Source organism: Ovis canadensis, chromosome 7 (genome assembly GCF_042477335.2).
Source record: "Ovis canadensis isolate MfBH-ARS-UI-01 breed Bighorn chromosome 7, ARS-UI_OviCan_v2, whole genome shotgun sequence".
In the NCBI taxonomy this organism is placed as follows: domain Eukaryota; kingdom Metazoa; phylum Chordata; class Mammalia; order Artiodactyla; family Bovidae; genus Ovis; species Ovis canadensis.
The window spans coordinates 102,186,755-102,213,598 of record NC_091251.1 but is presented as its reverse complement, the minus strand read 5'-3'; the positions used below and the strand labels follow the sequence as shown (position 1 = coordinate 102,213,598).

Sequence of the window (26,844 nt, the reverse complement as noted above, 5' to 3'; positions counted from 1 at the left end):
TTGTTACAGTTTACATATTTTTTACTAATAGATATATTTACTATTTTTACTATAGCTGAACCAAACTGTGCACGTAAGGTGTTTGAATTTAAAAGTTATGTGGATAAAAAGCACCTCCCTGCTTAGCTAAGAATGCAAGTCTCTTTTTCTTCATTTTCCTCCTTTCAACTGTGGCAAATGCATAAAGCCCAGGTCAGAGGTATGTAAAGCATTCTTATAATCACAGTGATTATTACATGTTCCTTAATCTATATCGAATCTTTTCATTAAAAAACAAATAATTGTTTTGTGTAGGACTTAAATCTTCCATATAATTAGGTGTTGTATTTACTTTGCAACCCCCTTTTAGGAAGGGGTAAATATCTCAAATTGTTTTACTGAGAATTTGTACTATAAGCCCAACTACACATTATATGGTGAAGGCCAAGAATGTGAATGATCACTGAGGAAGCTATTCCTTTTCCAAGATTCTTATACCCCTCCCCAAACAAACTGTCCCAGTGTTTTCTCTCAATTTAAAACAAAACAGAAAATTTGTGATTTTCATGGCCTTCAAATGTGGAAGCTGTCCTTACGAAAGCATCTGGTTTTCTTGGATCAAAAGTAGACCATGAACCTTCAGCTGGAAAGTAAGTTTGGGAAAAGGCATTTCATGCTCTGAAGTATGATATGAAAATAGTCACATCTTTCAACTTTTAACTTCCTGAAAGTTTAGCAGTAAAAACATATCAGCTTATCCCCTATTTGAGGAAAGAAATTTAAACCATGAAAGATTCCATTTAGTTTCACTTCCGTACAAAACACAACACATCTCATTTAAGGCTAGGAGAAGTGCTTACATCTAGAAGCAGAGCTTGGGATTCTAAGTACCCAAATAAATTTCAAGGAAGTCTCCCTTGCTTTTGATCAGTAACAAAGTAAACGAATTTGTTGTGCTCTGGTAAAACCAGCTGAACCTTCAAGTTCTAATCTCATCTGTCCCCATCTTAGCCTCTGTGCGTCTATCCACCCCATGCCCATGTCCTACCCAAATCCAAACCCTAACCAAGTCACTCGGAGTTTTGCCAAGTCAGCCTCTACTATTCACCTCTGGAGTCTGATACATCTCTGTAGCCTACAATGAAGGGGCTGGCTGACTGGTGTTTGTAACACCTTCATGTCTTTAAGGACCAGCCAATTAAAAGGATTTGAATGTCACATGTCTTTGACTGTTCTCCTGGTTGAAAACCTAGGAATACTTCTGTGGCTGGTATCTTTTCCTCCATAATACAGCTTAACTCTGACATAGTCCAAAGCCATGAGACAGTCATCAGCTTGAACTTACTGTCTCGCTCTCTGCAGGAATATGTGGTATTTCTAAACATAGAAGCATGTTGGTTCTCGTTCAGGAGGACAGTAAAAACAACAAACATAATCTAATGACCTCCGCTTTTCAGGGGCTTCCCAGGTGGCACTACTGGTAAAGAACCTGCCTGCCAATGCAGGAAACAGAAGAGAAGTGGGTTCCAGCCCTGGGTTGGGAAGATCCCCTGGAGGAGGGAAGGTCCCCTGGAGAATCCCGTGGACAGTGAAGCCTGGCAGGCTACAGTCCATAAGGTCGCAAAAATACACAACTGAAGCGACTTAGCATGCACACACCACCTTTCAGAATGTAAAACCTTACGCTTTTGAGCATATAGGTGAGGGCATGAAAAAAGTGCTGCAGTAGTCAAATTAGAGCCATACATTTATAACCTGTAATTGTAACATAACTTGCTGTTCCACGGCATTGGTTGCATACTTGCCATTCCCTGGAATGAATGCTGTTTTCCTCAAACTGGCAGATGGTGGACATTTATGCCCCAAATGTCTTCTATCATCTCTCCGTAGATCCTTATGAATTGATACCCTCTCATTTTTCATCCTTTGGTAAAGCATTTTGACTGGCATTATTTTAAGTAAATAGCAAAAATTACTACTTATCCTTAAATATAGGAGCTCTGTGTCATCTGTATATTCGACTGAAAATAAAAGATCAGAATACTGGCTTGAAGCAGTATTTTTTTAAACAAAATTAGTGGATATTAAACCACCACCAGTTCAGATGTCATAAGAGAAAATATCTTATTCTGAGGGAAAGAAGGATAACATGTTCATTTGTAACTAGTTGGACAACCTCCTTTAGATTCTGACTTCATGTTTTTATAAAGTCATGCTCTTTTTGAAAGTGTTACCAAGCCTCCAGAGTTGGTCCCCCAGCAAGGGTCCTTCTGCCCAGTGTTGATCAAGCCAATAGAATGAGAAGTGAAGAGGAGCTTTATTCTTTGATCAGAGAATGAAGAGGTATGAGCTCTGGAGGACACAGTCTCCTGGACTGGCCATGGGTGGGGCTGCTTTATAGGGGTCCCAGCAGCAAGGAGAGGAGGGCGCTGGGGTCTGGTGAGGGGGGCACAGCTGGGCCGCTGAGACCCTGGATCACAGTGTTGGGTGCGGTGTCTCTGCACACGGCCCGCTACCATCATCTTGAATCAGTGTTGTGAGTTGCCTTTGGCATAGCCCATCAGAGCTCTTCCAGAATGGCCATTTGGCCCTGGGAACTCTGGTCTGAAAGGCCAGATTGGAGGCCTCTGCATGCTATAAGCAAGTGGAACTAGACTAAGGACCATAAGCAAGTGGAACTAGACTAAGGACCCAGGGGAAAAAAGTTAGATTTTATTTTATTACCCATATTCTATTTTTATTTCCTGTGAAATTTTTATGGGCTTTGCCTGTGACAGTGGGACACATCTTATTTTTATGATATGTTTTCCATCAAATTACAGTCTCCTTTTTTTTTCCCCTCTTGCAAATATTTCAATGTATTTCTGAATCATTTGAAGCCACCAAGGGTTCAAATGGCTTTTAAAAGCCCCAACTTGGCCAATAGCATGAAAACTTGTACTTCAAGATAGTGCATCTCTCTTTGTTCTTGACTTAATATATTTCAAATGGAAATATTTTTTTCCCATCAAGTTTCTCTCATTTCTTCCCATGGGATCCATAGTCATTTCCTCAAGGATCTTTGGAAGCCAATTGTGTCCTTGATTTGGGCCAGCTTGTAGACTGGAGTCATGCTCACGTGCCTGGGCATGCATTTCAAGATATCAAGACAGTGCCACCATAAAGCGTTCGTGAGATTAACACATGAAACACAAGTTGTTTTTAATGATCTGGCCGGTCTGTTAACTAGGTGTGAAAGACTTCTCTTGGTAAGACAAGATTGTTTCTCTTCATCTTTGTGTGATGATACACAGCTGTTTTTTAAGCAGTTTGGCCATCTGATGAGAGGAGCTGACTCACTGGGAAAGACCCTGATGCTGGGAAAGATTGAGGGCAAGAGAAGAGGGTGACAGGACGAGATGGTTGGGTGGCTTCATTGACTCAATGGACATGAGTTTGAACAAACTCCAAGAGCTAGTGAAGGTCAGGGAAGCCTGGCGTGCTGCAGTCCAGCATAGGGTCACAGAGTCAAACACAACTTAGCGACTGAACAAAAATATGTATTTTGTATATCAGGACTTATTTCTATCCCTTTTTTTTAAACCTTAAAGCCAACAGAGCAATTCCCAAATTATGCGTCATGTTGGACTTAGGATTTAAAATCTTAATGTCTTAATACATCCCCTTACAAGATATTTTTTTTCCTTTTCAGCTCCCAAAGCCAGCTATTATCAGATCATACTGCATAACTCTTACTCAGTGTTATCCCTAGGGTAGTGGTAACGCTAGTTTAGATTTTGTTTGTCCATTATTGCTGAGCACTTAGCTGAATAAGGGAATGGAGAGTGGCAGGAGTTCTGTAAAATGATGTGAACACAGAGGAAGCTGTGTTGCCTTCAACAACAATATCTTAAAGTGTTTACTTGAAAGAAGAAACTTCAGCAGCCCTCCATCCTTTATCTGATGCAAGATCCTGGAAAGCAGCATTGTGAGAAGTGCTGTTGAACTTGTGCACCATAAAGGCCCATTTCTGATGAAAATGACACTGTTCCTTAATGTTATTGACAGACTGCTCGCTGGCCGTGTGGACTGGGAGAGTGGCCTTATTGCAGATATTTTTTTCAGTCTCAGTGCCCTGTGTTTGTCTGTCATTTGGGATTTTCATCTTATTTATTCCACAGGTGTGATTTATGACGGCCATTTTGAAAACTTCCCATCACCCGGAACCTCGAGCTGTCGGTTACCGGAAGTAAAGCAGCCATGGCGGCAAAGCCATCTAACATGGTGGCTTTGGGGAGGTCAGGCAGTTAAAAGAAGTTCTGAGAAGCCGAGAGACTTTGGCCTCTTTTGTTTATTTATTTATTTTCACTCCAAGCTGAATAAAATAGATGCATCAGTTCTAAGGAGGAACTTCCTGCCCAGTCACTGGCAGAGCAGTCTCCTCCCAACAGCTGCAGACTTGAGAGACCTCACGCTGCTGGCCAAGGTTCATTCTGTGCTTTGAGTTAAGACCACAGCCAGTAAAGCCAGTGTGTACCGTGGAAAGAGTTTCCCACTTTTTCCATTGGAGCAGCCTTTGGTGAGGTTAGTTTGACTGTTCCAAATTAACAGTGGTGGGTCATTGCTCATTTTTAAAGTTTTAACTGTGCGTAAACCTACTGATTAGATTCCACTGAGGACAAATCATAGTTTTCTGAGGAAAATACTTATCTTTTTATTCAGTATTCCTTACAGCACTGGTTTTCAAAGTGTGGTCCCCAAACCAGTGGCACCAATAGCAAGCACCTAGGAGTTTGTAAGAACTACAAACTTCTCATCTTCAGACCTAAGGATTCAGAAGCTGGGGAAGTGCCAGCAGTCTAGGTTCTAATTAGTCTTCTAGGTGATACTGAGGAATGCTAAAGTTCAAGAGTCATATGAACTTAAAAGTTCATTTGATTACAGCCATCTCTGAGTTTTAGTCTATCCCAAAACAACAACAACAACAAAATTATTTTCCAGTTCCTAATATATATTCTCCCAAGTATCCAATCTATGACTCCAGGCCCAGGTCACCCAGGTTAAGGAGATAAAGCAGCTTCCAAAGGTGCTTGATTTACTATTAGAGGTCACTTTTCCTTTGCTTCACCTAACAAGCTTCTATTAACAAGAGCTTGTCAACCATTCAGAATCATCATCAGGGCATCTAATTAAATCAGAACCTACAGGTATAGCTCTTCTCTCTGGTGAAATGCAGACTAATATTTGATTATCAAAAGGATGTGAACTTCTTTGGGGCTGAATTTTTATACTGTTTCCTCCCAGGAGCCTGAGAGATTTGGGGCATTGGTTCTATATTGTCATTTTACATGTGATTTCAATTTTTCCTGTCTATACCAATGGCTCACAGTCATCCATTGTGTGTCAGAGTAACATTTCCAGACTCTGACACTGTCACTTTAAGAAAGATTTTGATTTAATGACTGTTAAATGTTTAAGTCTTATCCAACTTTTCCTCATTGTCTGTAACTGAGACCAGAGATTTATTACATTGTTCTATCTCTTTATCCTCTGATAATTAATTGCTAAATAGAATTTGTCATGGCTTTTTATCTTACATTTTTTTTACCCTCCATTATGTATCACTGATCATTTGACTGGTTTCAAATCAGGTTGCTTCCCCATCCCTGTATATACTTAGAAATGGACTAAATCAAAATCTATACAGAATTCTCCAGTTCTCTTAACTAAAGCTTTCAAGCACTTCTTTCAGTTTCTGAACACTTGAATTAAATATTACACTATGCCATCCATCAAAGGAAGTATGGTTTTTGGAAGAGCGCTTGTGTTTTGAGCAACCACACTGTGACAGGACCCATCCAGAGACTTTGCTGAGGAACTTACACCGCCAGCTAGCCAACAGCAGCACTAAAATTACTGCAATTCACAGGTCTTGCATAAATAACAAAACCAAATAAGTTGTAGATAGCATAACCCCTCAACTGTGTTTGAAATGTCTTCAGTAATTATAGGGTTTGAAATTCATACCAGGTAGATATATAGATAATTTTTTTATAAAAGCCTTTTGAATGTACAAATGTATTACACCTGCTGCTGTACACTTTGGAAAATCTTCCCATTGTTGATCAGGAACTGTGCCAACCACATAGTTAATAAGTTACTCAGGACTAGTGACCTTCTATCCAAGAAAGCATTTTTTCCATTAATTTCTGTCTATCACATTTCCATACCATTCATTAATTAGTGTGAATCTAGTGTGTCTTAATTGGCTAAAAAAGGTTTTCTGTACATATTACCAATCTTAACCTTATAATTTAAAAGAATTTAAATATAATTTCTTCACTTAATGTGCTGATATATTTGATTAGCTAGATATGTATGTTTAAATGTGCTCATACTTCTTAATTCCTGCCTACCAATTGTAATAGTTATGCACCATTTGAAATTGATGTAGCAGACTTGCACATGCTAAACCTGTCATGTCTATCAACATTTTGCTGATTATTGTTCTCAGATAAGAGCAGGAAAGTGAACTTTCGAAAGGTAAGTACAAAGTTGTGCATATTTAGATAGTATCAAATAATATAGGAAGACAGCCAAACCCTTCCATTGTCCTTGATGTCTTCTGACTGTAAACACTAAAGGTGAAGAATCAGTTTGGCACAGCCATACAACCCAGAATAATCCTTCTTGTTTTAATATTTTGCTTTTGGGCAACGTTTACTTTCCAGAAACAAGAATATTTTGTACATGTGAAAACTGTATTATTCGCTGGGCATTACATGAAAATTTCATTAAAATTCTGAGAACTGTTACTAAAGATGGGCTGAGCTTCTCATGGACAGATCTCATGTGAGAACAATCGGTTCTGGAGCCACCGAGATCCAGATGTCCAACTGAACAGCTGCCATCCTCTGCAGTAACCTTGACATCACTGCTTTTGAGTTGTGACCATGTGTTATGCATTTCTTATCCTGACGCCCATGATTGAGGTCAGATGTTGTCTACCCTTAATTTTGCCCTTTGGGACTCTTTTATATTTCTCAGTGGGATGTACGGACTCAGATACTGGTACCGCAGAGCAGCTAAAGGAAAACTTTCCCATGCAGTGTTCATGCAAGTAGATGTTCAGGCTAAATTTTCATTATCCTTAAATATTTAGTGTTGATTTCTCTTCTCAGACAGTGATTATAAGTGAACTGGGAACAAAGTAGGCATCTACAGAAGAAAGAAGAAAACGTTAAAATCTTCTGGGGTTTGTAACTTGTCTATTAACTGTAGAAAGCAATGTTTGATCAATTTACAAAAGTGACACTGTTACCAACAGAATGAATTACCTTTTGCTGGTAGCATCCTGGGGGCTGATTCCCAAGTTATCCATAACTTATGTGAAGAGACATTTGTTAATATTTGGAATCCACGTAGGTGTTGGGAAGGTCAGACCAAAGTAATTCATCACTGCTTTAATATTTGTAGTGCATTTTGTCATCATGAGCCAAAGGTCTAGAAGAGAAAAAAATGTGGATAGTAGGAACCAAGTATTAGGTTTTTATTATTATTTTGATATCATAATAGATCAAACAGCATCTTAACTCTTACAATCAATATTATATTGAGAATCAGAATCTTTGAAAATTACATAGAAAATTGCTGAATGCAATTAATGGTACCTAGAAAACATCTTTAATTGATGAATTATGTATATTTGCTTTAAATATAATTATACTGTATTTCTAAATTATAGGATGCTTCAATAGACAGTAAGCTCTTTAAATAAAGGCAGCATGTTTGGTCTAGCACAGTGGATGGGCATATTTTCAGTCTTCAGAATGTATTTGCTAACTGAACTAATCACACGTACACCGTCAACCATCCTTCCCTATGACAGTGAGCAAACAGTGTCTACTAACTAATCTGGATAGCCAGATTTGCAGAACTGTTCAGCACTTAACAGACCAGTTGCCAGAGTGTATTCATGAAAATTCAAATCATAATGTCCTTGGAATTTCCTAAGGGTTTAACTATGTCTTCAGAGCCGTGATGGCAGGAAAACAGAACCAATTAGATAGCACCCTGCATCACCAGTATTGGTGACTAACTTACTGAGTGTGAAATTTGCTAAATTTACCATAATGAATATCCATTAAATATTGATATCTACATTATCATGGCATGCACCATCTCTTGTGTTTGTGTAAGTGTATAATTGAGGCCTGAGTGTGTGTTGGCCTGATATCACATTTGTGGATCTTTTTAGAGATGCTACGCCAAGCCTTTTCCACTGAACGGCTAATGTAGAACAAAAATCCTTGAGATTGTAACGTTGGTCCGTTAAATCCCAAGTTAATTTTGCTATGGTACTTGAAGGAAAGTGGAGAGACCCATGTGATGAATTAAGATCAATTGCTCCATGATTATTGACTTTTCAATATCATCTGCCGGAACTTGTGCTTCACCCTCTACACAATAAGGCAGGTAAATCATTGCTAGGTTTTATAGGCCCGCTGATATCCAGCCAATCTGTGGCTAATTGTGGTTTTGTTGCCTATTCAGCCTACTGCTGCTGCTGCCAAGTCGCTTCAGTCGTGTCTGACTCTGTGCGACCCCATAGACGGCAGCCCACCAGGCTCCCCGTCCCTGGGATTCTCCAGGCAAGAACACTGGAGTGGGTTGCCATTTCCTTCTCCAATGCATGAAAGTGAAAAGTGAAAGTGAAGTCACTGAGTCGTGTCCAACTCGCAGCGACCCCATGGACTGCAGCCCACCAGGCTCCTCCATCCATGGGATTTTCCAGGCAAGAGTACTGGAGTGGGCTGCCATTGCCTTCTATTCAGCCTACTAGCATTCGTTTATTCCAGGACGTTTTGCTTGAAAAACTCACTTAGTTCATATGCCAATTTCTTGTCAGTTACCAGTTTATTTGCTGACCAGCTAAGTGTCTACTATAAAAATCACTGAAAGTTGGGTGCTTCCATTCTTCTTCATCTTTCCCTTTAGTGCTTCCTTTCTCTCCACATTCCAGCAATCCAAAACCCTTCCTACCATAGTTAGGTTTTGTGTGCTTTGAAGTTTAGGTCAAAAAGCTTGAGTGGCCCAAGATTTAGCACTTTTAGCTTCCTCATGTTTATAATAATGCAGTATTGCTGAAGCAGTGGATAATGTGGTTTTTATCTGTCTTTTATAACCTGCATGAACAAGATTTGGCCCTATGATAGAACTGTGTACTATGACATAATTAGATAATGCCGTGTTTTTCAATATGGCTACCATCAGACAGCCTAATGCTTGCCAGCCTAAGAAATAGTACAATTGATTATACACTTTTGATGCATGCACAGTGAAAGAAATTATGAAACTTTGGACTCTGCATTACTGATTATAACTAAAAAAGTGCATATTATTCTGCGTGGTTCAGGACAACACAATCATTGAATAGTCAAGAGCTGTCTCCTTCCTTCACTTCCATATCCTTAACCTGTATACCCGTCACCTCCAGGACATCAATAGTAGCTGACATAACCTCAGTGACTTTTGTCCTGAAGCCTTCTAATATATTGAACGTGGGAGAAGTTACCACCAATCAATCGATGACTACCGAAAGCTTAGCACTGTAATAGGTGCTGTGAAATACGCAGGGAAGGTAGGACTCCTGCTACTTTAGCTGTTCAGTAAATATTTGGTGAATGAATGTAATATAACAATAACAACAAAAAAGTTAAAGAACTTTTTAATTCCTCTCTGTGTGAAGAAGAGCAGTATTTTCCTTTAAAGGGCTTTCCTACCCAGACAATATTTAATTTTTACTTTTGTTTGACAAAATACAACAATCCCAGAATTTTAGTCAGTTTTTAAAAAGAAGGTTCTAGATCATAGAAACTATTTTCACTAGAGAATATTCTTATTATTTATTATATATTCCCAATGAATTTTAAGAATCACTCTAATACTTGTTTTAGATTTAAATGCCAAAGTAGGGGTTGGGGTATTTAAAATGAACTAGAATTTACATGCATCCAAATGGGTGGGTTTAAAAACACAGTGATCCAGTTGGCTATCCTGCATACTGCCAAGGGAAGGAGTGTTGGGACCAGAGGAATCCTGGCTACTTCAGCCACTAAGCACCTATATGACACTGAGCTCGCCATTTTACTTCTGTCTCAGCTGTTAATGGAGGAGGTTGGACTAAATGGTTTTCTGGGTCGCTTTCTATCTCTGATGGTTTGTGACTGTGTTGTTGATATGTACAATGGCATTCTTCACTAGACTAAAAGTATTGTGCATAGTCTGAATCTCTACCTCAAAGCTAGTTCTAAGAGCTATCAAACCATATTTGGAACATTGTAACTGTGCTGGGTTCAGTCGTGTCTGATTTTTTGTGACCCATAGAGTGTAGCCCCCTAGGTTCCTCTGTCCATGGGATTCTCCAGGCAAGAATACTGCAGTGGGTTTCCCTTTCCTTCTCCAGGGGATCTTCCTGACCCAGGGATCGAACCCACATCTCCTGCATTGGCAGGCAGGTTCTTTACCACTGTGCCACCTGGGAAGCTTTGGATCATAAACCTTGTCAATGAGCCATTCAGTAATCACCTTTTAATAAAATCACTTCACTTGCACAATCTGCCTTCCTCCTTTTTCCATGTTATGTTTGGTTTTTAAATGATATAGGATTAGAATCCTACCTCTACCACTGACTGGTGCTGGGGTAAGTGTGATTTGAGGTAATCAACATTTCTGAGCTCTTTTATCTCATCTGCACAGTGGAATTGATTGTGTCTACTTCAGAAGAACTGTTAGGAGATTTATATGCAATGGTACTTGAAAAATGCCAGGCTCAGAATGTGGCATTCAATCATTCTCCATGAAGGTTTCTTACTTTTCTTTAACATCAATGCCTGATCCACTTCATTTGTAAAAATCTCCCATGAGTTCAGATTCTTGTCTCCACTTACTAAAGAGCAATGTATCACTCTAACTGCACAAAAATCAAAGTTGAAATTACTTGGGTTCTAGAACATATTTATTCTGTTAAATTGCATTAATTAATCAAATATTTACTGAGTGCCAACTCTATTCTGAAATAATTTCCATAGTTTAACTCATTTACTCCTGACAACAACCCTATAAGGTAAGTATTTATCATTTTCCTTCAATAATCTATCTGAAATGAGGAAACTGAGGCACAGAGAGGTTGACTGCCATACCCAAGGGCATGCATTTGTAAGTATGGAGCCCACAGTTGAATGCATGCCCTTGGACACTCAGTCACCTTTGCAAACAGCCATTTTATTTTATTCACTTTTATTTAAAAATGCAAAAGTGAAATGTTTAAAATGCAAGGGAATCAATGGCACTAAGAAGTTTGGGGTGGGGACGGGGGGTTGTCCTGTTTTGTTGCTGTTGTTGTGTTTTGTTGGTGGTGGTGGTTTTGTTTGTTTTTCCCAAAAAGATTTACACAGCATTTCTAGGAAGAGAAAGGCAAAACAGCTTTCAACTCTGCTGACCTTGCTTAGATTTCACTAAGCCTTGATAATGCATTAGGTTTTGATACATCCTTCCTGTAGCCCACAGGAGGAGTGAAAGAGCATCAGGTGGGGTTAGCACCTAGAGGACTGAGCAGACTCCATTTCCTGTCTCTATGGACTAGCCAGTACCATGCACTTTTTGTAAACTTAAATACTTGTCTGTCCTAACAAGCATGAAGTGTATCAGTTCAGTTCAGTTCAGTCGCTCAGTCATGTCCGACTCTTTGCGACCCCATGAATTGCAGCACGCCAGGCCTCCCTGTCCATCACCATCTCCCGGAGTTCACTCAGACTCATGTCCATTGAGTCCGTGATGCCATCCAGCCATCTCATCCTCGGTTGTCCCCTTCTCCTCCTGCCCCCAATCCCTCCCAGTATCAGGGTCTTTTCAAATGAGTCAACTCTTCTCATGAGGTGGCCAAAGTACTGGAGTTTCAGCTTTAGCAACATTCCTTCCAAAGAAATCCCAGGGCTGATCTCCTTCAGAATGGACTGGTTGGATCTCCTTGCAGTCCAAGGGACTCTCAAGAGTCTTCTCCAACACCACAGTTCAAAAGCATCAATTCTTTGGCACTCAGCCTTCTTCACAGTCCAACTCTCACATCCATACATGACTACTGGAAAAACCACAGCCTTGACTAGACAGACCTTAGTTGGCAAAGTAATGTCTCTGCTTTTGAATATGCTATCTAGGTTGGTCATAACTTTTCTTCCAAGGAGTAAGAGTCTTTTAATTTCATGGCTACAGTCAATATCTGCAGTGATTTTGGAGCCCCCCAAAATAAAGTCTGACACTGTTTCCACTGTTTCCCCATCTATTTGCCATGAAGTGATGGGACTGGATGTTTTCTGAATGTTGAGCTTTAAGCCAACTTTTTCACTCTCCACTTTCACTTTCATCAAGAGGTTTTTTAGTTCCTCTTCACTAGGCAGAATGTGTATATATATACATGAAGTGTATATATATATATATATATATATATATATATATATATATATATATATATATATATATACTCTGCCTAAAGAAGAGCCTCTGCTAATAAAAGGGACTTTTGATTCAGTAGGAAAAAAACAAACAAACCAGTGTGGGTGTCAGAAGAAGCTGAGGGGAAACATGCAGAGAGGGTAGAGGGAATGAGGAGCTTCTCTTCTAACTGCCCTATTGATGTGTGAATGGAAGCTGGGAGTGAATTTCATGAGCAAATATGGAATTTTGCCACTGAATTCTTTCCTCCAGAGCTAATAATCTCATGGGATATTAATATAAGGGGAAAAGACCTTGGGTGAAGAAAAGAATTTTCCTTTTTCAGGACAGAGTTCTTTCAGGATTACAGTGAAGTTTGAGTGTCAGAAAGTGATAATCAAAGACCAAGCATTTTATCATGAGCAAACAGGAAAATGAGCTACAGTCTCTGGAATCATCTTTGGTAAGTTGAAAAAGGAACCTGGTCATATCAGCCTACTCAAGGACCCTTTTCCCTACTTAAAACCCTCTAAGCTTTCCAGGATGCATGGGCCTTTTGACCCTAATCATCATTCTGTACCAAGGTCATCAAAATAGAAATCTGATACATGTATCCAAATTGCCAGGAGAAATATCAGTAACCTCAGATATGCAGATGACACCACCCTGATGGCAGAGAGCAAAGAGGAACTAAAGAGCCTCTTGATGAAAGTGAAAGAGGAGAGTGAAAAAGTTGGCTTAAAACTCAACATTCAGAAAACTAAGATCATGGCATCTGGTCCCATCACTTCATGGCAAATAGATGGGGAAACAATGGGAACAGTGACAGATTTTTTTTCCTTGGGCTCCAAAATCACTGCAGATGGTAACGGCAACCATGAAATTAAAAGAAGCTTGCTCCTTGGAAGAAAAGCTATAACAAACCTAGACAGCATATTAAAAAGCAAAGGCATTACTTTGCTGACAAACGTCCGTCTAGTCAAAGCTATGGTTTTTCCAGTAGTCATGTATGGATGTGAGAGTTGGAGTATAAAAAAAGCTGAGCACTGAAGAATTAATGCTTTTGAACTGTGGTGTTGGAGAAGACTCTTGAGAGTCCCTTGGATAGCAAGGAGATCAAATTAGTCCATCCTAAAGGAAATCAGTCCTGAATATTCACTAGAAGAACTGATGCTGAAGCTGAAGCTCTGGTACTTTGCATCCACCTAATGCAAAGAACCGACTCCTTAGAAAAGACCCTGATGCTGGGAAAGATTGAAGGCTGGAGGAGAAGGGGACGACAGAGGATAAGATGGTTGGATGATCACCGACTCGATGGACATGAGTTTGAGCCAACTTCAGGAGTTGGTGATGGACAGGGAAACCTGGTGTACTGCAGTCCATGGGGTCACAAAGAGTCAGACACAACTGAGCAACTGAACTGAACTAAAAATGTGCATGTTGTGACTGCATCATGCTTTACAATCATAGATAACACATTAGGTGGGGGAGGACATATTTTATGAAGTTCATCATTTCATCATTAATGAATTAATCCTTTTATGAGTTTATTTGAATCACTCTTTTGGAGCATTCTGAAAGAGATTTTCAAAAAAACTGAAAACTTTTTTCAAGTAGCTAACTTAATGGATATCTGAATGTCTGGTTTCAAAAGCTGTTACTTATAAAAGGCCAAAAAATGTTAATATGGGCAGTATAGCTGTTACATAATTTTTCCAAGGTAAGAAAGGCAATAAATTGCAAAATACTGTACTAAGAGAATATATGGTTCTTGATAAGAGCAGCTGCTACTTCACTGAGGTATACAGTGTTTTAAAACTTGTTTTCTTCTGTTTTGGAAGTATGTTAATTAGTTCACTTGTTTTGTTTAATTTATTGCCATCCTGCCTGTGTGGTGATTCTGAATTGTATGGTGTGGTTTATATCCACTGCTTTTAAGTGAGGGGAATGCCACCATGTGCCTTTGGTGTTTTTATGCTTAAAAAATAAAAAAGTGAAAACACAAGGACTGATCACCAACAGGTATATGTCCTTGACTGGATTCTTTAGCCATGTGTGTACGTAACGGTTTTCATGTGGGCAATTATCTGATCACTTACTGTGGGATAGTCTACTGAACTGAGCTTCAGTTTCAGTTACAGACGATGCAAGTGAGCAATATTAAAGTATAAATAGGCCCAAAATGCAGACTTTCCTTTTGAAGCTTTTAAGCCAGGAACATACATCAATTAAAAAATAAGCTTCTATTCTATGAGACTTGGCACATATTGGGAAATATATAGCAGAAAGCAGGTACCTTCAGGTGTGCCTCAGCACAAACCTGTAACTCTTCAGGTAATAAAGTAAATCTTCACATGTTTTGAATATTAGAGACTTGAGAGGTTGCTGCTAATTGCATTTGGGGGGTTAAATTAGACAAATAAGAAATGATTTTGGCCTCAACTCTTCCAATTGGGAATTTTTCTGAAATGTATGAGTAGATTTTCTTAACTAGAAAGACAATGAATTTTGTCAGTGAATTTTTCATGATTTAGATCTAGCATGCCAGGGACATAATTCTAATATCAGTCATCATTGTATGATATAATAAATAGATATAAATGAAGGAGGTGAGACCATCTATATTGTTGGACTCAAAATAGTGGGTAGCCAGTCACCACAGGACTCTATTACAGACCAGCCCTGTGCAGATTGTTGAAGGGGTAAAGAAATACCATAATTCTTTGCTGTAGGGGGTTGTTTTATACATTTTGGGGTGTTTAGCAGTAGGCATTTCTGGCCTCTTTTTAGAGGGGCAAAAATAACAGACATACTTCCTGTGAGTGTAATAGGAATTCGGAAAGTGGAAAAATAACACAGATCAAGGGTGATTTTGTAGAGGAAGTGGGTTATGAGCAGGATCTTGAAAGTTGGCAAGTCAGGTTAAAGAACTTGATGACTAAGTGGTTACTGTTTTTTAACCAAAAGGAGGTCAGTGGTGATCTTGATGAGAAAAATTTCAGTAAGCCACATTACAACTATTGGATGAATCATAAGTTTTAAAGACAAATTCCTCTTCTGACCCAGGCTTAAGCATAGCTTTAATGTCCACCATATTGACAGAAGTGGATTTTAGGGGTCATGTGCACTTCTCCCCAGTGTAATTCACACATGACCTAAACCATTCGGTGAGTTATTTCTCCTCCACTTTCCCCTGATTCTTCTTCCTTCTCCTCTTCCTTCTTTCTTTTGTCTCTTGCTTGGATCATGCTTCTTAACTTTTTTTCTTCCTCTTTCCCTTCAGTAGTCCAACAGAGGTCTGTGAGAAGAGAATCCACAGTTATGACCAGTGTATTAGTTTCCTGTTGTCGCTGAAACAAATTACCAGAAACTTTAAACTATTAAAATGTGACTTTAAACTATAGAAATGTATACTCTCACAGTTCCTGAGGCTGGAAGTCTAAAATCATTTTCACTGGACAGCAATCAAGGGCTGCACTTGTTTCAGGAGCTCTAGGGAGAATCCATTCTTTGACCCTTCCAAGTTCTGGAGGCTGCCAGCATTCCTTGGCATGTGGCCACATCCCTCTAATCTCTATCTCATGGTCACACGACCTCCTCTTCTCTGTATATCAGATTTTCCTCTGCCTCTCTCTTACAAGAACACTCATCTATGAAAATGAAAACACTAGTTTGAAAAGATACATGCACCTCAGTGTTCCTAACAGCATTGTTTATAATAGTCAAGGCATGAAAGCAGCCTAAGTACCATCAGCAGATGAATGGATAAAGATCTGACACTCCACACATGCGCACACACGCACAGGAATATTAGTCATAAAAAGCATGAAATTCTGCCATTTGCAACAACATGGATAGACCTAGAGAGTATTAAGTTTAGATAAATAAATCAGAAAAAGACAAATATTCTGTTATCACTTGCATGTGGGATCTAAAAATAAATGAAGGTATAAAAACAGAAACAGATTCACAGTTATAGAGAACAAACTAGTGGTTACCAGTAGGGAGAGGGAAGAAGGGAAGGGCAAGATGGGGTATGGGATTAAGAGACACAAACTACTATGTGTAAAATAGATAAGCAACAAAGATATATTGTACAGCATGGGGAGATATAGCTTTTTAAAAAATAATAGCTATAAATGGAGTATAATCTACAAAAATATTGAATCACTGTGTTGTACACCTGAAACTAATATAATATTGTAAATCACTGTGCATCAGGAAAAAAGGTAGTGACCCTCATGATTACATTTAAGGCCCATTTAAATAATCCAGGGTAATCTCCCCAACTCAAGATCCTTAATCATGTCTACAGAAACCCTTTTTCCAAATAAGGTAATATTTACAGGTTCCAGGGATTAGGACCTAACATATTTGGGCACCATTATTCAGCCACCAAAATCAGAATATTACAAAGACGCCTTCGTTGACATATGGTAGACAACGTTGCGTCCATCCTGAACACACTGGAGCCTCTCTGGTGGACCTCACTTGCAAGCTTGAGAAAGGTATCATCCCTCTTCATGGGCCTTGTGTTCACTGGAACAGTGTTCTGTGTGTGAGCAATCCCTCCCTGCTAATGACTGAAAAAAGGAAAAAGGAACTCATTGTAACTTTCCAATTCCCTAAGTACCAGCCATTAATCCTAAATGACGAGGTTCGGGATTAAGTGTGGTTCCTCATGGAGTGCTCCCTATTTTCCTCCTCAGACTTGAGAGTTTGTACTTTTTTTCAGTAAGGAAGAGCTAGCCCCTGGGCTTATTAGTTTCTGGTTCAAGTTGCCAATGTACCCTTATCAATTCAAGCTGCAGGAGGTGTAAAAAAGCACACAGAATCAATAAGGAATCCTCTCAGCTAGAGATCCTGCTAAATTCACCTGAGATACTAAGCCTGCGAGAAAGAGATGCTTTGAGCCCTTCACATTTACCTTTCTCTAGGTAATCCCATCACCCACGAGGCATCTGGGTGAGGATGAGGAGGGAGAAAATATGAACAAGGAGCATGAGAATTTGTGCCCACTTTCCTACCCATATCCATTATTGGCAGACCATTTTCACTTGCTCACTCCTGCAGCAGAGGGGATCCAGATGTATGTACAAGCATTAATTTTTATGGAGTGGTCTCTAAAGCCCTTGCATATCATTGTTCACCCATTCTCAAATTCTTATTCAGTGAATTTTAGAATGGCAATTCTAATGAGAAATACTACCCTTTTAAAAGAGCATTTTTACCACAATTCTGAGACATATTGTTATAGTCCCATATGCTCAATAATTATTTTTGCTTTTTCCAATGTTAGCTTAAGTGTCAGTTCCTCAGTTGTGTCTGACTCTTTGCAACTCCATGGACAGTAGCTTGTCAGGCTCCTCTGTCCACCGGATTCTCCAGGCAAGAGTACTGGACTGGGTTGCCATGCCCTCTTCCAGGGAATCTTCCCAACCCCGGGATCGAACCCGGCTCTCCTGCATTGCAGGTGGATTCTTTACCATCTGAGCCACCAGGGAAGCCCATTGGATATTAAATGGGGTGTAGGGGTATTTGGTTTTCCAGCAGTATTTAGTTGGTGACCTCTTTTGCCCTCATGAGGAAAATATCTCAGGATCCCTACTGAGTTGGGATGACTTTTCTCAACTCAGTATTCCTCAGCCTTGGCACTATTGATATTTTACACTGGATAATTCTTTGTCATGGTGGTTGTCTTGTGTATATTAAAATGTATAGCAGCATCCCCGCCTTCTACCCTCTAAATGCCATTTCCTTGATGAGTTGTAACAACCAAAAATGTCTGCAGACATTACCAAATATTTTCAGGGGAGACAAAATCACCCCTGATGGAGAATTGCTGTTCTAACCCTATTATTTGCTTGGTTAATAGTAGTAGTGTTTATGGAGCACTTACTAAATGCCAGTCACTGTAATAAGCACTTCACTTCCATTAGTGAAATCAAATCTTATAAAACCTCACAGGGTAAATTCCATTATTAACTCTCTTTTCCAGATAAAGAAACTGAGTCTGGAGCAAATGTGCTTAGATTACACAAGTTTTAAAAATTAGAGCCAGGATTTGAGCCAGAAGTTAGGATTTAGAATTCATTCTCTTAGGCGTGATGGCACAGTTGTGGTCCAGTGCTCATAAGAATAGGCTGTTACAGATTTAAAAGCTGCTTCCTTTGCATCTATCTAAATAAACTATAGCAATGAATGAAAGGATTAGGAAGGACCATTTATTGAAATCCTATCATGAGTGGGGCACTCATCTTGAGACTTTCATGTAAGTCATTTCATTTAATCCTCACAATTGCTTGATCAAATAGATATTGCTATATTCATTTTTTTGTATAAAAGAATTTGGCACCAAAAAAGTAAGTAATTTTACCCAAGGTAAGAGCTAGTATAATAACTGGCAGTAACTGAATTTGATCCGGTGCCTGCTAAGTCCATGTTCATTCTATTTTTTTCCTATTCTTTCCTTGACTTTTTAAAAAAATGGTGGGAGGGGCATTTTTTGGTTCTCCATATATATTTTCTGGTCCAGTCTCTCTTACTGTACAAATTCTGCATTTGTAGCTGATACTTGGAGATTCTGAGCTCTCACCTGTGGTGTGCTGTGTGAAGTCACTTCAGTCGTGTCCGACCCTATGCAACGCTATGGACTATAGCCCACCAGGCTCCTCTGTCCACAGGATTCTCTAGACAAGAATAGTGGAGTGGGTTGCCATGCCCTTCCCCAAGGTATCTTCCCAACCCAGGGATCGAACCCACGTCTCTTATGTCTCCTGCATTGGCAGGTGGGTTCTTTACCACTAGCGCCACCTTACAAGCCCAAGCTCTCACCTTTCCTTCCCCGAAGCCTTCTGAGAGGCTTCTGAGGCCCACGTGAGTGGGCCTCCCAGAGACTAGGTGTGAATCCTGGCTCGGCCATTTCTCTGCTACCTGACCTGGGGCCAATCATATAACAACTGGGGGCCTCAGCTTCCTTATTTGTAAACATGGTGCTAATAATACTGCCCACTGTGCAGAGTAAAGATCAGAAATAATGTATCAAAACACTATTATTAGTTGGTACAATTTTGCTCCTTAAAATCACACTCAGGTTATACATTTTGCCACTTTTCATTTTGTGTCCTTTCCTTTCAGAGCACTTACAATGTTTCCACCCCAGTCCCCCCTTACCCCATCAAGGGTATCCAGAAACCTCCTGTTTAGAAATTCAGTAAGATTCATCCTTGATTGAAATGAAGGAATCTCGGGAGAAGGCAGATCCTTTGAAGTCTTTGTTAGTTAAACATACTTCTGAAGACTAGTATGGGTACACAGGATGGGGAGATGAAGACAAAAGGGACTTCACAGATATTTTTTCAGATAGACCATATGAGAAAGATGATTATGAAAGATAGCATACTCTGATCTGTATCCACAGAGAGCACTATTAAGAGCTTCATAAAATTTTTCATTTTTTAGTGAAAATTTTTATTGTTTATTGTGGTATAAGTGATATATAACATTATATTCATTTCAAGTGTACAACACACCTGTCTCTCATCACATCTGTCTCCACCTGACCTTGCGAGATGACCAGTATTCCCCGTATATAATTACACAAATTGTTTTCCTTGGGCTAGAAGAAGCACAAGCTGGAATCAAGATTGCCGGGAGAAATATCAATAACCTCAGATATGCAGATGACACCACCCTCATGGCAGAAAGTGAAGAGGGACTAAAAAGCCTCTTGATGAAAGTGGAGAGTGAAAAAGTTGGCTTAAAGCTCAACATTCAGAAAACGAAGATCATGGCATCTGGTCCCATCACTTCATGGGAATATAGATGGGGAAACAGTGGAAACAGTGTCAGACTTTATTTTGGGGGGCTCCAAAATCACTGTAGATGGTGATTGCAGCCATGAAATTAAAAGACGCTTACTCCTTGAAAGGAAAGTTATGACCAACCTAGATGGCATATTAAAAAGCAGAGACATTACTTTGCCAACAAAGGTCCATCTAGTCAAGGCTATGGTTTTTCCAGTGGTCATGTATGGATGTGAGAGTTGTACTGTGAAGAAAGGTGAGTGCCAAAAAGAATTGATGCTTTTGACCTGTGGCGTTGGAGAAGACTCTTGAGAGTCCCTTGGACTGCAAGGAGATCCAACCAGTCCATTCTAAAGGAGATCAGTCCTGGGTGTTCTTTGGAAGGACTGATGCTAAAGCTGAAACTCCAATACTTCGGCCACCTCATGTGAAGAGTTGACTCATTGGAAAAGATCCTGATGCTGAGAGAGATTGGGGGCAGGAGGAGAAGGGGACGACAGAGGATGAGATGGCTGGATGGCATCACCAACTTGATGGACGTGGGTTTGGGTGAACTCCTGGAGTTGGTAATGGACAGGGAGGCCTGGTGTGCTGCGATTCATGGGGTTGCAAAGAGTCAGACACGACTGAGTGACTGAACTGAACTGAACTGAACTGATGACACCTTTGGGGCTTCCTTCATGGCTCAAACAGTAAAGAATCTGCCTGCAATGCAAGAGACCTGGGTTTGATACCCTGGAAAAGGGAATGGCTTCCCACTCCAATGTTCTTGCCTGGAGAATTTCATAATAACTTGAAATGACATAAAGCAAAGAAATAGTTACATACTAATGTGTGTGTGTGTGTGTGTGTGTGTGTGTGTGTGTAAATATAAGCAAAAATCCTTTTTGGATTTCTTCTGGTTAGAGAAAACAAATACTAACATAGGTCTTTTGTAAAAGCAGAGTTGCATAAAGCAAACTTTCCAAAAGTGAATGATACTTGTGTGTGTACAGTTGGGATGCAAGAAGGAACGTACAGGAAATATTGAGGAACGTAATTCTTTAGGATAATATTGTAAACTTCCCAACTCATATATGTGGGGAGATATTAACAAAGTTCTCTTTACTTCTAAGTTGAACAACAACAACAGAAAAACAATTCCTATGGTTCATTGGAATATGTAACACATGTTCTTAACTCTAGATTGAGGCCATGCAAAGTGACCATTTCCTCAAGGGAAATGTCATTAAAAAAAAAAATAGTCAGTAGAGAAGGTGTTCATATCTAGTTGCCTTGCTGAGAATGTCAGTCACAGTCTAAAGAGATTCCAAAGGTAACGTGATAATATGGCATGTGTACTCAAGGACAACCAGTGGAAATGTTCTGAATCAAAAATAACTCAATGGTTGAGAATTCTGAGAGGACATCCAGTATATCTCCATCTAGAATAATTGGGAGGGAGGGATGTGTTAGTTTGTTCCGGAATTTCAAGAGATTAAATTTAGTACATTATAAATTTATTGTTGGAAGTGTTAAATCTCATTAGTAATTGAATTTCACTGAAATAAAGACTTCAGGGAAAGCTGATATTTATCTAGTTGGCAGAAATCAGTTAAATTCAATTAAACTTGATTTTTTTTAAAAAATGTTTTTGCAGTCACTGTGTAGACCAAAACTGTAAAATTCAATTACATGTAGGTGATCGTGCTATCACATTCTGGTTATCAGAAAACAGTCATCTTGAAATTCAACAATGGTATATTGGATATTTGCCATTTCAGCAAATACCATTGTAAGAGCAAAGACAGCTCATAGCTAAGAAGCTCATTCCTAAGCTTCGCTTTTGCTTTCACTCAATAAAGGGTATAATAAAACTTCATCCTAAGGAAGGAGCTTGCAAACTCCTTGCCCCATTACAACAGAATTTGACCTGAATATTCATTTTCGTAGTTAAAAAATGAAGATAGAATGACAAACAGAATTATTCCAATTATTGTTCTCTGGAAATCGCATGTGTTCATTCTACAATGAGGTGTGAAGAAACTTTACAAAGAAAACTTTATAAAGAAGAAAAATGAAAAAAAATATTAGGAAAGGAAAATGTTGTTAGTCGGAGGAGGGATGACAAAGGAAAAGGCAGTAAAGGGTGCATCATTTTTTTGGAGGTGCTTGATTTGGAATACAAGGTAGGGGGTTCAGATACGGAACCTGAGGTTTCTTCCTGGCAGTGATATGAGAGTCATGTCGACCATCCTTCTAAAACTGAACTGTGTTGTGTTTTATAACCTGTGGGTGAAAAGAATAGATATCCTCCCTTAGCCTTTTAGCAGAGCCAAGACAAGCAGTGCAAAGGAGAGACAAGTCTCCAGGAAAAGGAGTTACAAGAAGCTACTTTCCACTGTCACTCTGGGTCACTGGAAATAACACGTGCATGCCCAGGACATGCGTAGGTGCTGCGGGCAAGTTGGAGACATTAACCTTGGGTGCTGCTGAGTCCAGAACGCTTCAAAGGCAAGGGGCAGTGAGGGAACCGGAAGCCAATCAGAGTGAAGAGGATGTTTGGACTGAAAGAGAGAGTGTATATAAAGACTTAGGGTTTGGGGCTCCTCTCTCTTGCTCCACTGTCTCTGTTCTAGTCAACACCTGCCAATCTGGGCAGGTATTTCTACAACTCCAAGAGGACAAAAGGAGTCAGGTGAGTCTGGGATCAACTAGACTTACATGCATTTCGTCCCTCTGCAGTTGCTCTGCGAGACTGTTAAATCTGCATCATAAGGACCAGCCTTCCCAGTGTATTCTACTTGTTTACTCTGAACCTGCTTAAAGGAGTTGGCCATTGACATGTGAGCTCACAAATGCATTTTCAAGAAATGAGTAGAATACATGGCCGTCACTGCTTCCTTTCATTTTCTCTGCATCAGGAGAGGCTGGGATGACGCTCAGGCCTCCATTTGTCAGACGGGGCTGGCAGGGTCTGCGGCCTATTTGGCTGGTACACTGTGATACTAAATGAGGCTGCATTTGGAAGAAAGGCATGTTACGATTTGGTTCTAGGGTGGCATACTTTGAATATATTGCTGCAGAATTCTTCTTTAGGAACTGCTTTCTTTTAAGTGTCAGAAAGTAGAAATATTAGTCTGGAGAAGAAATTCCAACTTCTTTTTTTCATAATTGCTTAAAATATTTTTAGTCTAGTATGCATTTTTATTTACTCAGTGATCAAATGTTCTGAAGTGATGAAAGGCGCCTGTAATATGGAATTTCAGGCATCAGTCACAAGACTTGGGTAGGGGAGTTTTTTTAAGCTAATTTTTACTGGAGGATAGTTACTTTCCAGTGTTGTGTTAGTTTCCGCTATACAGTGAAGTGAGTGAGTTATGTGTATGCATATATCCCCTCTTTTTCAGATTTCCTTCCCACTTAGGTTACCACGGAGCATTGAGTAGAGGTCCCTGGGCTATACAGTAGGTGCTCATTAGTTACTTTATACATAGTAGTATGTATATGTCAACCCCAATCTCCCAATTCATCTCACCCAGAAATTCCAACTTCTGAAAGACCTGTATCCCAGCTGTGAGCATTTTTTAAGGCCCAAAGACCCTTGTGGAGTGGTGCTTTGGTTAAGCGATGAAGTCAAGTATGCCATTAGGATTAAGTATGAAAGTGATATTCAATGACCAGCTCTTGCTTTATTCTTTCCATGACATCTGCACAGAGGTTTATAACCCATTTTATTATACTTCGTCATTTCTTAAAAGACAGGCACATGGGGGAGAAAATCTCCAATGCCATTCTTTGCTAATCCCAATGTTAACCTAGTGATTTTACTCTGAGACTTCCAGTTTGAGTTAGATGACCCTCAATACTAACCTATTAATAAAAATACAGTCTAATATATTTATTGTTCATGTTAAGGACTAAGGCCATAAAATGCAATGCTTTGCTTTTAGTTTTAAAATAAAGATCAAAGGAAACTGATGGGTGGTTTCAAATAGAATGGTATTACCTGAGCTGATGAATCAAAGTTGTTTGTGTCAGTATTACCCTCTATCTCACCATGAATTTAATCCCTAATTTATTTACCTGTATATAAAAAGGGATGTAGCTCACTTAATACTAACAGGTGGCATGGGTCTAGGAAAAGAAAAGATTAGTCATTCTCATTCTTATCATCTCACGATTCCTTAATCTCATGATTAAAGGTGATCACTAAGGAAAAAAGTTCAAAGGAATGTTACAGTCCTGTTGAATTTAGGGTACAAGCCTAATGTGTGCCTTGGACTCCACTATGGGAATTTGACACTCTCAATTGTTACTTCCAGAAAACTCTGGCAAATCTGGCTTATTAACTTTATCACCCAGGGAGACTGCAATAGAGGGATGACATATGGGTGACTCTGTGCGGCTAGATGTAGGCCATTGTTAAGATTCTTTTATTTGTAGGGGACAGTTAACAACTGTTTAATAAACTATTAGTAATCTGTTGTTATTATTATTACAGAAGTCCCCTTATCTGATTTGTTTTTAGCCATCAAGGAGGAACAGGAGGACTCCACTAAAAAATGCTTCCTAAATGGCATCTGCATAGACTTTGTTTTGTTTTAAAGCTTCTCATTGCACTTTTGCATTGTGTGTTAACCCATAAATGCCTTAACTCATTTTAGAAGCAGCCAGGAAATAAATCCTAAATAGTAAAATTTTTAAATTTAGCTAATGTGTATATCTTTATAAACACACATGTATATACGTGTTTGTATGTGTATGAACAAATACATTTATAGGTGGCTTTGTATTGTTAATGATGTTTTCCTTAAACTTATGTACATGCTCAGTTGCTAAGTTGTGTCCGACTCCTTGCCATCCCAATGAACTCTAATGCACCAGGCTCCTGTGTCCATGAGATTTTCCAGGCAAGAATACTGGAGTGGGTTGCCATTCGCTTCACCAGGGATACATATATATATATATATGTATATGTACCACTGTGTATTGGTATAAAGATTTTTATTTTGCAAAAGGCTTTTTATAGATGATCTTTTACTGCACTCCATAATTAACCTGCGCAAAGGTTAAATGACCTGCCCAATTTCACACTTGGTAACTAAGAAAGCCAGGGCTAGCAAGGAAGTTTCCTGATTGCTGGCCAAGAGTTCTTTCCACTGGAACAGTTGTCACTGGTTATTGGGAAGCTGAGGGAAAGAAACTGATTTAACTTCTCTGAAGTTGAGCATTATTGACAGTGACTGAAATATCATCAGTTCCGTTATTTTCCAAAGCCAGATGATCTAAGGCGGTCCTGTGTGTGAGTGAGTAATGTAAAGGACCGTGTATGATAACTTTGATGTGTTCTGTCTATGTTATGCGATGCTGCTCTAATTCTTTTATGTTAACTATCTTTTTATTAACTTTATTTTTGACAAACCATCACATAGCTGCTATTCATTACACTAGTAATGAAAATACTGATGCAAGATACTCTATTAATGAAGGTATACAAAACTGGAACCTTAAATCATACAATAAATCTATTTCCAATACTGTCCTTTAGTCAACAATAAACTTTTAATAGAAATCAGAGATTATGGTATTACAAAATTGATACTTTTTTGCAAGGTTAAAATTTGATTAACCATATTTTTAGACATTCACTTTGGAGATACCCATTCATTTTAATTTATGGTTAAGCTTAATAGTGACAGGCAAATTGAAAAGTCTTTAGTTTATTCAACCGGCACTTGCGGGCAGGATTAGTCAAAAAAATGGGAAACTGCTATATCATTAGAAAACAGCATACTCATAATCAAAACCAACCAAGTTGACAAACACAGATTCTCCCTTAGAATTCAAAATACTCTTAACATATAAGGAGCAGTCAAGAAGTCCTTATAGTAACCTTGGCATGATAAGTATTCAGAAAGGTCAGCCTGATCCTTCAGACTTATCGTATGTAAAAATCTGTTCCTCCCATAATGTCCCAAGGGCAATTTTCACAACTGAAACAAGTTTTTTGTTATAAAACAAGGTAAAACCCTGCATTCCCTGGGGTAGAAGTTAAGATGCTCTAACTCGCCACCCCCCCCCCACCCAAATTTTGTTTTACAAAACAAACAAAGCCTAATGTAGTGGCTTACATAGATAGAAATGTATTTCTCACAGTACAGTCCTGCGGGTCCAGGTGGTGAAGGTCATTAAAATACACAGGTCTCCTCCTTCCTTTCTGCTGCGTTACCATTCCCTGATGTGCTCATCAGCGTGACCGAAAGCTGAGTCTCTACCAGGTCTGTGCTACAGCCCATAGAGGAAGGGAGTAGGAGAGAGTCCAGGGCAAGTGTCTTTAAGGAGCTGATCCAGAAATGAAAGATATCCCTCTACTCCTCTCTCATTGCCCAGAACTTTAGCACTGGAACTTACTTAGCTTCAAGGGATGCTGGGAAATGTAGTCTGTGACTGGGAGACCATTCTTTTAAAAGATAGAGTGGAGGAGGAAGGGAGGAGGGGTGCGTTCATCTATTAAAAGAAGGTGGAGAAGAAAAGATACTAGAGAGTATCTACCAGTATCTGTCACGGTCGCTATGTACAAAGTAAAATACATAGGATCCACAAGGAACCA

At 39.3% G+C, this 26,844-nt stretch overlaps 1 long non-coding RNA gene across 1 annotated transcript; it reads right to left on the bottom strand.

Moving 5' to 3' along the window:
• Positions 1 to 15,510: 15,510 nt before the first annotated feature.
• On the bottom strand, positions 15,511 to 26,594 carry LOC138444203 (uncharacterized). The gene is made up of 2 exons (XR_011258410.1): positions 26,366 to 26,594; positions 15,511 to 15,745 (listed from the first exon to the last, which is right to left on the bottom strand). It is a non-coding gene; the product is annotated as an uncharacterized lncRNA (long non-coding RNA).
• Between the last annotated feature and the right edge of the window lie 250 nt (positions 26,595 to 26,844).